Raw genomic sequence first — 11,099 nt, forward strand, 5'->3', positions numbered from 1 at the left:
ACTGTTCCATAGTAAACATGCACGTGTAGATATATATTTGCATCAACAATACTCCAAGGTGACATAATTTGGGGATATTGATGGACATCCCTCAAGTAGATATTCCCTCTCTCTCTCTCTCTCTCTCTCTCTCTCTCTCTCTTTGATTTAAAAGGAGTAGTAAATTTATTGTTTATCAAATTTTGTTTCTAAGTTCCACTGAGATTGCTCCGTTATAACATTTTTATAAGAAAAAGTAAATACTCATGCGGAAATTTGTCACTGTTATTGTACTAAGTTATCCAAAGTTTTACCTGACAAAAGACATCCTAAAGCATTCCAAAGATTCCAAATTTCTGAGAGGCAATCAATGCAGAAAAATCTCATCATCTTTTAGGTTGGTGATACTGTCATCCATCCTTTCAGCATCTCTATGGAGAGGACTGGAGCGAGGGTTTCTGCAGCACCTGTTTTGTTTTTGTTTGGAAATGCTAGCTGGTAGAGAGATAAAGGCCACCATGGCCTCCACAATCTACTTTTGTCTCCTTTCTGTCTATTCCCTTCTTCTCTCTGAAGATGAGAAAATGGCCTGCAAAGGTGGTAGAGGGCTCTGCCCCCCATCAGACGGGAATTCCCTTGGAGCACTAGGCATTTGGGAAAAGCTTTCTGGCTCCCTCCAGCCCTGATGAGGGTCATGCACGCATGTGAAACTTTGGGCTGGGGGAATCTCCAAGCTATCTGGTCCTAATCTCTTCTAGCTTTGTCCTCTCCTGTTAGTTTTGATGAATAGTTTGGGTTCATGTAGTAGTCTTTAGCCTTTTCTTATAGGGAAGATCACAGGTCTCCACACTGCAGCATCTGAATGATTAGAATGACATTGTTGTTTCTTCCCAAAACTTAATAGAATGGGAGGGGGAGAGAGAGAGAGAGAGTAATTCCTTGAAGAGGGTGAGGGACATAGCCTTCATCATGTGTTGCTCCTATGTTCCAATTTGGCTTGTGAACTTTATAAATAGAGACCCTTAGCCTCAAAGTTTACCATTTTGGTACCGTACCCCGTATCGATGCCACACTAGTATAATATTGGCATGGTACGGTACAAAATTTTTTTGATGTAATGAGTGTCAGTACATCATCTTTACCGAGTACCGATACTGAGCCGATATGGTACAATATGCTCTATACTGTCTGGTTTGGATCGGTACGGCACACCATGCTTAGCCTAAATAATTATGAAATAGGAAAGGTCTTGAATAGGTATAGGATCACTGAATCCAAATGAGCGCCATTCTTTCTTATCATCCATTATAGCAGCTGTTACCCTAGCCATAATTTTATTTCAAGAAAAATCCAGTCCATGGTTGATTGGATGAATAAGAGACTTAAGTTCTTCTATATGATAATTGATAGACTTACAGAGAATTTGGTATTTGGGATATCATTGCTATATGGGAACGCACACATTCAAAATTGCTTTTCTAAAGGATCTTAATTCTTTTTTTTATTTATTTTGGAGAATATGTCTTCAGCATATTCTTAAGATAGTAATATAATGCCATGTATTTGCTAAAATCTACAATGCTTTGTAAATGTTAATCACTCCTACAATTTATACTCCTTTTTTGTAAAATAAGGTTGCTCAAGACACAAGCTAAGGAGAGGAGAACCAATAAGAATTTCGATGAGAAAACAAAAATTCCTTCTGCGAAGCTTGAATCGGATCTATCATTCATCGATCAGGACATCATCCATGTGGTTGTCTTTTGTCTCATTGAGTTGCTCCATTAGTCCATTTGCAGATTCCTATGGTCCATCTACATTCGACAGTTCGATAACACCAACACCAGCATTAATTTGCAAAATCCGGGATCATACATGCACTTCTGATCATTTTTAGTTCATTGGTAGGAAGGTAACGTTCAGAAAACTTCTTGTCCAAGTGAGAATGTGGAAATGAGGCCTTGACATACTAATCTATTCTTGCTAACATTAGAGACAAAATTGTTATTGAAGATTTTTAACTCATACAGAAAAGGAGAGCAGGATGCAGGATGAGACATCAGATTCATATGCTTCAATAAAACCCATATCTCCTCAACTTTGAACTAAATTTTTGAAGATAAAACATACCTGTTAAATGGTCGTTATTAGGCATCACCAGTCGACGATTTATGAAGTAAATAATTATTTTTGAATGGAGATGAGAATTTAAATATATAACATATAATTATTTACTCGGTGAACGATGAAAAACATTAAATTATGAGTCTTATAAAATCTGTTATAAATAACAGTTGTGTATGTGGGGTAGCCGTCATTTCAGAGAAAGAGGAAGGAGAGAACAGTGCTCATGCGTACTGTAGTCAAGTAAAGGGACTGTTTGCATGGATGTTGCTCTCCCTGCCACCCTGGGGAAAGGCCAGCTGGTTCTGAGAAAAGAGACCACTCCTTTGGGGGAACATCCGAGCCTTCTCCGGGATTGCATGCAGTGTGCCCCGGATCTTCCACAGCCCATGAAAAGAAAACCCACTAATCCCACCACTTTTGTACAAAAGACGCAAAGGTGGGGTGCAATACTTTCTTCTAATGACCATTTTGCTTTCTTTCTCCATTCCACCTTGCATCCATGTTTTATCTACGGTACCATTGCTCGGTTTCTCTCTGTTGAGGCTTGAAGGATGTGTTAATTCCATTTTATTGAGATGTTGTAAAACCTAGCAAATTAGGCCCGGTCCACTTGACCGGCCCAGTCACTTTAGCCCAACAAAAAAAAAAAAGAAAAAAAAATTGGCACTTGCGCAGCACGTGCCTGGAGAAAAGAGGACTCTCGATGGGAATCTTATTCCTCTCCAAGATGGTCGAATGGAATTCGACTCTAGGTCGGATTCTGGTCACGGTCGAGCTCTATTTAGAGCTCCTCCCTATTCTCTCTTTTACCTCATCAAGGAACCAGACCCAATCGGAGCTTTTTGCCAAAGATCTCTTCAGTTTTTCCTCCGAAGCTCGGTCGCCACCGCACCACCACTGCATCCAAATACCGCCGGGAACAAGGTAAAGACCTGGTCTTCCTCAAGCAATCCCACTTTCTTTCATATTTTTTAGAGCCTCGATGCCGACCGATGATCGTCGGATTTTGGGCAAAAAGAGGATGCTCTACTTCCCTTGTTTTTGGAAACCGGCCCTGTTTTCTTCCGATTTCGGCTACCTTCGCTGCCAGCACTTATCGCTAGAGCCTTCCTCCAGTTCCTCGTAGTGGTTGGAAGCCATGGCTAGAGTCTTTGCTGTTGGGATGCCTCTGTTTCATGGATTAAGGAGGCCAAACCCCTATTTTAGGAAGGTTTTCCTTGCCGTCGGCCGTCAGTTCCCATCCACGATGGGCGATTGTGGGTCCCTAACCCCGGGCACCCCCTACAACCACCCCTTCCCTTCCTTCCATTGTAAGAGAGAGAAGAAAACTTACTCTCTCTTTCCAATATTTCTTTTTTATATTTCTCTCTTTGCAAAGTTTCTCTCTTTTGACTCATGCCAGATATGTTGATTGATCCAATTGACTTATGCCATTGATAACCAAACCCGGACCATTGATTGAACTAGATTGAGATTCTCTTTTTTTCATCCTTTCTATCTCTTATTTCTCTCTCCACCTGGACTTTCTTTCTTTACTCTCCAGAGTAGTTGGATCCAGTAGGGACTCTACATAGTAATTTGGATTAACCTTGATGAATTGCTCTGATCCATAGTCGTCGGGCGGCATGTCAGCTCTCACCCTGGCTCCTGCCAAATACTGTTAGATTTGATCACCTTCAATCTCTATTGAACCATCTATGCCCTAGTTCAAACATAATTCGATGAAATCATCTTGATTGGACCGTCCCGAATGTCAAGCACTCCTGCTTGGTCAGCCTTATAAGGGTGTTAAAATTTAAAATTTTTATTTTTATAATATTATGATGAAATTCAATTGAAAAGTATAATTTTGAAATATTAGGCTCTGAGAAAGATTTTCAGAATTAATTGGATCTATTAGTTGGATTGCATTTGTAAGATAAGTAATGTAGCCTTTTTCTAAATTTATTAGTAAATTATAAATATGTTTTGAGTCAAATTATTCTTGATTTATGAATTTGATGCATGGTGTTATATGCTTTTTTTCTAGAATGTTGTATGATTCTTGATTGAACATATTAGTTTTGATATGGATTATGTTTGATTGATTTCGATATTGCAACTTTCGATTTAGAATACTGCAACATATTTTGAGAAAAAGAGTTTTGAATCGAAGCATATTTTGACTCACAGCAGAACTATGTTAAGAACCCTGCCAACGGAGGCTAATACGTTAGCACATGATTGGTCCTTGTTCGTCCGATTCCTGTTTACCTAAAAATATGCTAAACAGATCGTTGTTAGAACCGACAAACAAAGTTTAAATTTAATTTACTCTTACCTGTTCTACCCAAAGAATAGTGGTTGTAAGAGGTCGATCCACAGGGAGGCGATTGGAGTTGCATAAAAAGTAGAACGTTTCCTCGGATTTGAAATTGATTTTTGAATGATAAAAGAAAAACATTATTTTGAGGATGTTGATGGATTCTCTAGTCTACCGGAGAATATTTTTAATTGAAACTACCTAAAAGACAGGTACTTAGATTCAAAAAGCATTTATATATTTAATTAATCAAAGAAGAGCTTTGGCATAAATTAAAATGGATGAAACTAAGAAGATTGAAGCGAACATAGATTGCATAAAAGACGATTTAGAGTATTGCATAAAAGAAATTAAAATTGCAGCATAAAATAAAAAATCTTACAAGTAAAACTCTCCACCAAAATAAAACTCTTTAAAATTAAAACTTAAAACTAAACCTCTCAACATAAGATTTTCAATTAAAACTCAAACTAAAAAAAAAGAAACATTGCTCTCATAAAACTCAAACCAAAACTAATAAAATAAATTAAAACCAAAACAGAGGAGGCTCTGTTTTTCTTTTGAACAGGACTTTCTTTTCTTCCAAACCAAACACTCCTTCCCCTGTTGAACCAGCCGACCACCCCCTGTTTCTTGGCCTCAACCGAGAGCACCTCCTTCAGCCGAGAGCTCCCTTCTTCTTCCTTTGGACCAGCCGGCCACTCCCTCCCTCTCCGAGCTCTCTTCCCTATTTATAGATGCCACAGCATGGAGAGGAGGAGAAACGGGCGAGCGTGATCTGTGGGGCGGATCCGAACGCGTCATCCACAACGAGAGAGGCTGAAAACGCCGGAAGGAGGTAACGGACGCGGGATCGTTGGGTGGATTGCGGAGGATGTGCTGCTGTAAGGAGCCGATCATGGAAGAGATCCGGGCGCTGGGAGGAGGCTGGATCGCTGATCACGGCCGGCTGGGAATGTGATCGACGGGAGGAAGAAGACGTGGATGCTGCGTCGGATGGAAGGAGGGGCTGGCGGGCTGAGGCGGAGGCTTGATTTGGGAGGATGCCGTGGGAGATGGACGGATGCAGGATCACTTGGAGGAGGCGGTCACGGCTTGGATTCGGGCGCTGGGACGTTGGCATGGATGCGGTGGAGACGCGGTGAAGACGCGGTGCGGGATCGCCGGAGATTGGATTCAGACGCTGGGATTCCGGGCGTTGCTGGCGCGGTGGCTGGCATGGGAGTTGGATGCATTCGAACGGGCGCTTAGGATCGATGTGGCGGACGCATGGGATCATTCCCTCTCCCCTGTTTTCGCATGGATGAAGCTGCTTTGATGCGGGTGAGAGGATCTCCCTTCATTGAATATGGGTCATGTGCCAGTTTCTGCAATGGAATTGGATTTTGGAAGAAGGTCTGGGACTTTCTTTGCCCTCATGAGATGGGAGCTCATCTGTTCTGACTGGACGTCAATTGCAAGTCTTTTAAGTCATGGGTCACCCAGCACCTCATAGTTACGATATGGTCAAATTAGATTTGCCCAAAATTTTTTCCTAAAAGCACAAAGAAATTGGACCCGATTCGGACCCGAACCCGACTCGACTCGGACCCGAGTCGGGTCTGGGAAGGGATTCTTCTGAAGTCAAATTTGTACTCAATATGCATTTTATCTCCAATTTCTGATAATCTGTGCCGAACCCAAATATAATATTAATTCAATAAATTTATCATTATTGGTTAGCAATAACACTAATTTTAGTGACATGTAGGTCGCACTTTCATGCTCTCATCACACCCCCCAACTAGCTTATTGCTAATCTCTAGCAATTAACAAGTAAACGATAAAATGAGGGCACAAAAAGATGTAGTCTAACTTATGACTTTTTCTCCTTTTTTTTTTTTGAATTGAAGCTAAATACACAAACTACGATATGTACCCATTTTCGTAGGGAGTAACGATTGCACTTAGCACGTGCAACAAGCCTTTAAACTCCTAGGTTATCCTAGTGGACGAGTGTTCTCGTGAGGGTTTGCAGTGAAGTTACCCACAAACTTCATCAATCAGGAATTTCTAATGTTTAACTCAAAATTTGAACAAGTACTATTGTATGAATTTAGAATTGCAAGGACAATAAAGACTTATTGCTATCATATTTAAGCAGATTCTAAGTCAAGTTCCATTACTCTCCATCTATCTGCTAACAAGTCAAGAATGTAGTGAGGTGCAAGATAGTATTGATAAGTGCTGATTAATCTATAATTTAATATTCTTTTTCCAGCACATGTCAACGTTCTTAAATGGATAACTACTTATTTTACTACAAAATAGAACAATCTTTGAAATAAATTTAAAATATGATAAGAAATAAATAATTCACATGTCCTCGCCTTCCGAGCATACCAGCCAGCACGTTTCAGTTCAATAACACTGGGTTCGAGCCCAATGCCCAACTGACATACATGCACCCAAGCACTGTCCACCGTCCGTGGCTCCCCAAGTGATCCAACGGTTCAGAAATTCCCGTCTCCGCATCATGTTTCCAAACTAAGCAAAATAAGGGAGACCTTTTTAAATCCATATATGCCCATTTTCACGTTAAAATAGAGCAAGAAAAAGAGTTTTTCGCCAAATGCTGAGAACACTGTTCATATGAACAGTGTTCCATGAAAACACTGTTCATATGAATAGTGTTACAAAAAAAAATATAAAAAATGACTCAGCCACTGTTCATCTTCTTCCTCCCCCTATGAACATCTCACGCGCAGCCCACCGACGGTCCCCCGCGGCGTCTTCCCGTTGATCCCGCGGCCGCCCACCGTCCACGGCTTCCTCCCGACGATCCCGCGATCAAATCCGCCGGCGACCAGTCCTCCGTGATTCCAGTCGGCCGCAATCAGCCGCGTGCCCACCGTGCCCGTACGGTCGACTCTTCCCAGCAGCGGAGATCCAGCCCCTTTGCCATCACATCCCGCATCTTCAGCCGAGATCCAGCACCACCGCATCAGCTCCGTGCCAGCCGCATCAACCGCGTGCCATCCGCCGCCCGTTCCACCTCCCAGCAGCCGGAAATCAGCCATTTCCTCCAAGCATTCCAGCCATCCCGAGCTTCACCCGGATTCGTTCCAAGAAGAGATCCCATCGATTCCCAGCTCCAATCTCTGTGATTCAGCCTTCACCGCGATCCCAGCCAACTGCATTCAACGAGCCGGTAACCCAGCTCCTTCCGGATCGGCACCCGTTTCGAGCTCCATCCCCATCGTCGCCCGAGATCCAGCCATTCTCCCAGCATCACGCCCTCCTCCTCTCTCAGGATCCATCGCTGGTCTTCGGCGATCTATAAGAGGAAGACGAAGAAGAGGGGAGCTTGGGGGAGAAGAAAAAAACGGAGGAGGCTCTGTTTCGGTGAAGAAGAAGAAGAAGAAAGCCGAGAGAAAGAAATAAAAAAAGAAGAGAGAGGGGAGGAAAGAGAATATTTTGTGATATTTTGGGAATAATGGGAGGTGAAGGCTTTCATTTGAAGATGGGAGGTCGTCCGGAAGCCATGCGCGGCTAAACGTCTAGTCTAGGGCTGGATGAAGCCCTAGCAATGTATCAGGGCATTGTAGTTCTTATTTTTATTATTATTTTGAAGCTTGTTTAAATTCTTATTTTCAATAAAATATTCCTTTATGATATTTAAACTTTGAGCATGCTAGTTACTAATCATGTTTGCTAAAGTAGTCTAAGATGATTCATGCCTAGGAAGATGAAGTGTGCTGCATCCTAGATTAGCATGCTTAGGTAGACACTTCATGCTACACCGAAGATGGATCTTCCTAACACTCTTTATGATTTTATTTTAAAAGGCTTGTGGCCAAATTGCATGCCTCTCCAAAAGAAAAAAATTAAGAACACAGTCCTTGATGCAATGCTATGTGGTGGATTCCAAACCCTAGATCTATTTACTCTGATCAATTCTAATTAGCACTCATAGTTTAATTTAGTTAAATCAAGTTAGCAAATCTTTCTTTTTGATTTATTTTTAAAGAAAAATAACTTGTCTCCAATCCCTGTGGACCGACACCCGTAATCACTACCCTACAGGATACGTGCTATTGCGTGGTTTACTTTTGAAATTGAAAGAACCGATCAATTTTTGGCGCCGTTGCCGGGGATTGCTAGCATAGTTATTTTTCCTATCATTAAAAAAAAAATTATTATTAATTAATTAAAAAAATTAAAAAAAACATATATATGTCTAAAATAAAATAAAAAAAATTATTTTCTATTATTGTTACTTTTCTTATCTCTTTTTTCTCGTCTACTAATTTTTTTAAATTTTCTTTTGATCTTATTTGATCAGGAATCGAAGGAAAAATCTGGGATGATCAAAAAGAGAACTGCTGGAAAAGGAATGCTGTAGAGGTTTGCCAAAAAAAAAAAAAAAATTAAACTGCTGGGAAAATTTCCTTTGGTAACCTCTAAACCTTTCTTATTTAAATTAAGTATTAGCTTGAAATTTTGTGGTGATTGTTTGATTTTAATTTCAGCAAAAGTGTGAATGCATGTTTGATACATATACACAAATTAATCTGCAAATAGTAAGGGTAATCACCCCAACAAGATAAGAGCCGGATTTCATCACCGGACTCTTGCCCAACTTAGGTGAACTCAATCTCACATAGTGTCACTTTAATTAAAGTCAATTAGACGTTGGCTCCTAGGGACATTCGAGCTCAATAGGATGAAGATCACCGAAAGTTGCACCAATTTCGCTCTGTGGCTTAGTTGATGTCTAGGCAAGCTTTGTCCCTATAAGGGAGACAGTTCATCTGTTTGAGGCAAGTGGGTTTTAAGTGGGACCTTTGCGAACGCATCGTGACCCCTCCACTTACCTGGGAACTTACCTGGTCAACTCGGTTCATTAGACCGGATTGGAGGCTTAGGTGCCCTTTTCAAACTAGTTAGGAGCTGTCTAGTGATTTTAGGACAAAGACTAGGATTGATATGCTTTTCTCTTTTATTGCATGCTTGATTGGTCGAGTACTAGTGTATGCAAGGTAGTCGTTCTAGAGTAAGAAACCTATTACCTTTTGATCCTGAAATAGAACGAACCCTTAGGAACATTCGAGCTAAGATCAAAACATTAGGATCATCCCCACCTCTTAAGATGGCTGAAGAACAACCCAAACTCCTGAGGGAGTACTTTACTCCCACTATTTACACTTCCCCATCTTGCATTCGATTACCTGAGGTAGCAGCTGTACAATATGAAATAAAGTCTAGTGTGATCCAAATGCTCCCATCTTTTTATGGGCTCACCAATGAAGACCCATACAAACATTTAGATGAATTTCTTGAGATTTGCACCACTGTCAAGATTCAGAACTTCACTGATGATGCCCTGAAACTTAGGTTATTCCCCTTTTTCCTTAAAGATAGAGCCAAACAATGGCTGAATTCTTTAGAAGCTAACTCAATTCGTTCTTGGGATCAAATGCAATAAGAATTCCTTAAAAAATACTTTCCTATAGGAAGAACGAACCAGTTTAGACGTGCCATTACAAGCTTCTCCCAAACCAAGGGAGAAGAATTTCATGAAACTTGGAAGAGATTTCGGGACCTAATCCGTAAATGCCCTCATCATCAAATACCTAAGTGGCAGCTAGTGCAATGTTTTTATGACGGTTTGACTGAACGAAACCGTCAGATGATCGATGCTGCATGCGGGGGGACTTTCATGCTTCGAAATGAGCATGAAGCATGGCAACTATTTGAAAATCTTAATGAAAACTCCCTCCACTATGCTTCATGTTCTCGTCAAGCACCTCCGAATTTTCAAAGAAAAGGGGCCATTTGTGAAATAAGTCATTCTATGGACCTGTCTAGCAAGGTAGATGCATTGTCCTATAAGATTGACCAACTGATGATAGGTGGGCATTACATGAACTCTTCCCAAGCACAAGTGTGTACTATTTGTTCTAGCCCATCCCACCCTATTCATGAGTGCCCCTCAGCGCCCCAATTCTCCGAACTCGTGCAAGAACACATCAATGCTGCTCAAACACAGCCCAGACCGGGTAATGACCCATTTTCCAATACATATAACCCGGGATGGCGAAATCATCCAAACTTTTCTTGGAAGCAGCAAGCTTCGAACACAGCCCAACCCTATTTCCAAAATTTTCAAAATCCTTAGAATTTTCAAACCCAACAAAGTATTCATCCCTACCGTCCCTCGACTCAATTTCAACACATTTCTCCTCCACCCCAAAGAAACACAGCCTTTGAGGAGAAAGTGTTGAACGCCCTTCAAGGTTTGGAAACCATTACACAATTGGTGCACTCTCACACGCAATCAATCGCCAAGCTAGAATCCCAGATGGGGCAACTAGCTAATGCACTGAACAAGCGAGAGGAAGGAAAGCTTCCAAGCCAACCGCTAAGTAATCCTAGGGGACAATACATAGCTCAAGAAAATCAATTAAATGCAATTCATCATGAACAAGCCAATGCTTTGACTACCCTAAGGAGTGGACGTATAATAGACAATAAGATTGGGGAGGACAACAATAAGGAAGGTGAAGAAGAGGATAGAAATGTGTCAAATGAAAATCTAAAATCTTCTTCTTCTTCTTCGGCTAGTCCATCTTCTGCCAAAACTCACATCCCAAAGGCCCCATTTTCTGAAGCTCTTACTTCATCCTCTCCATTTGGCAAAAAGGGAACT

At 41.2% G+C, this 11,099-nt stretch overlaps 1 non-coding gene across 1 annotated transcript; it reads right to left on the reverse strand.

Moving 5' to 3' along the window:
- Positions 1-9,915: 9,915 nt before the first annotated feature.
- Positions 9,916-10,021, reverse strand: LOC149751427 (small nucleolar RNA R71). The gene has a single exon (XR_016398266.1). It is a non-coding gene; the product is annotated as a small nucleolar RNA R71 (small nucleolar RNA).
- Between the last annotated feature and the right edge of the window lie 1,078 nt (positions 10,022-11,099).

This window comes from Phoenix dactylifera, chromosome 13 (genome assembly GCF_051530095.1).
Source record: "Phoenix dactylifera cultivar Ajwa chromosome 13, Ajwa_hap1_PhDact_Kaust_v1.1, whole genome shotgun sequence".
NCBI lineage: Eukaryota > Viridiplantae > Streptophyta > Magnoliopsida > Arecales > Arecaceae > Phoenix > Phoenix dactylifera.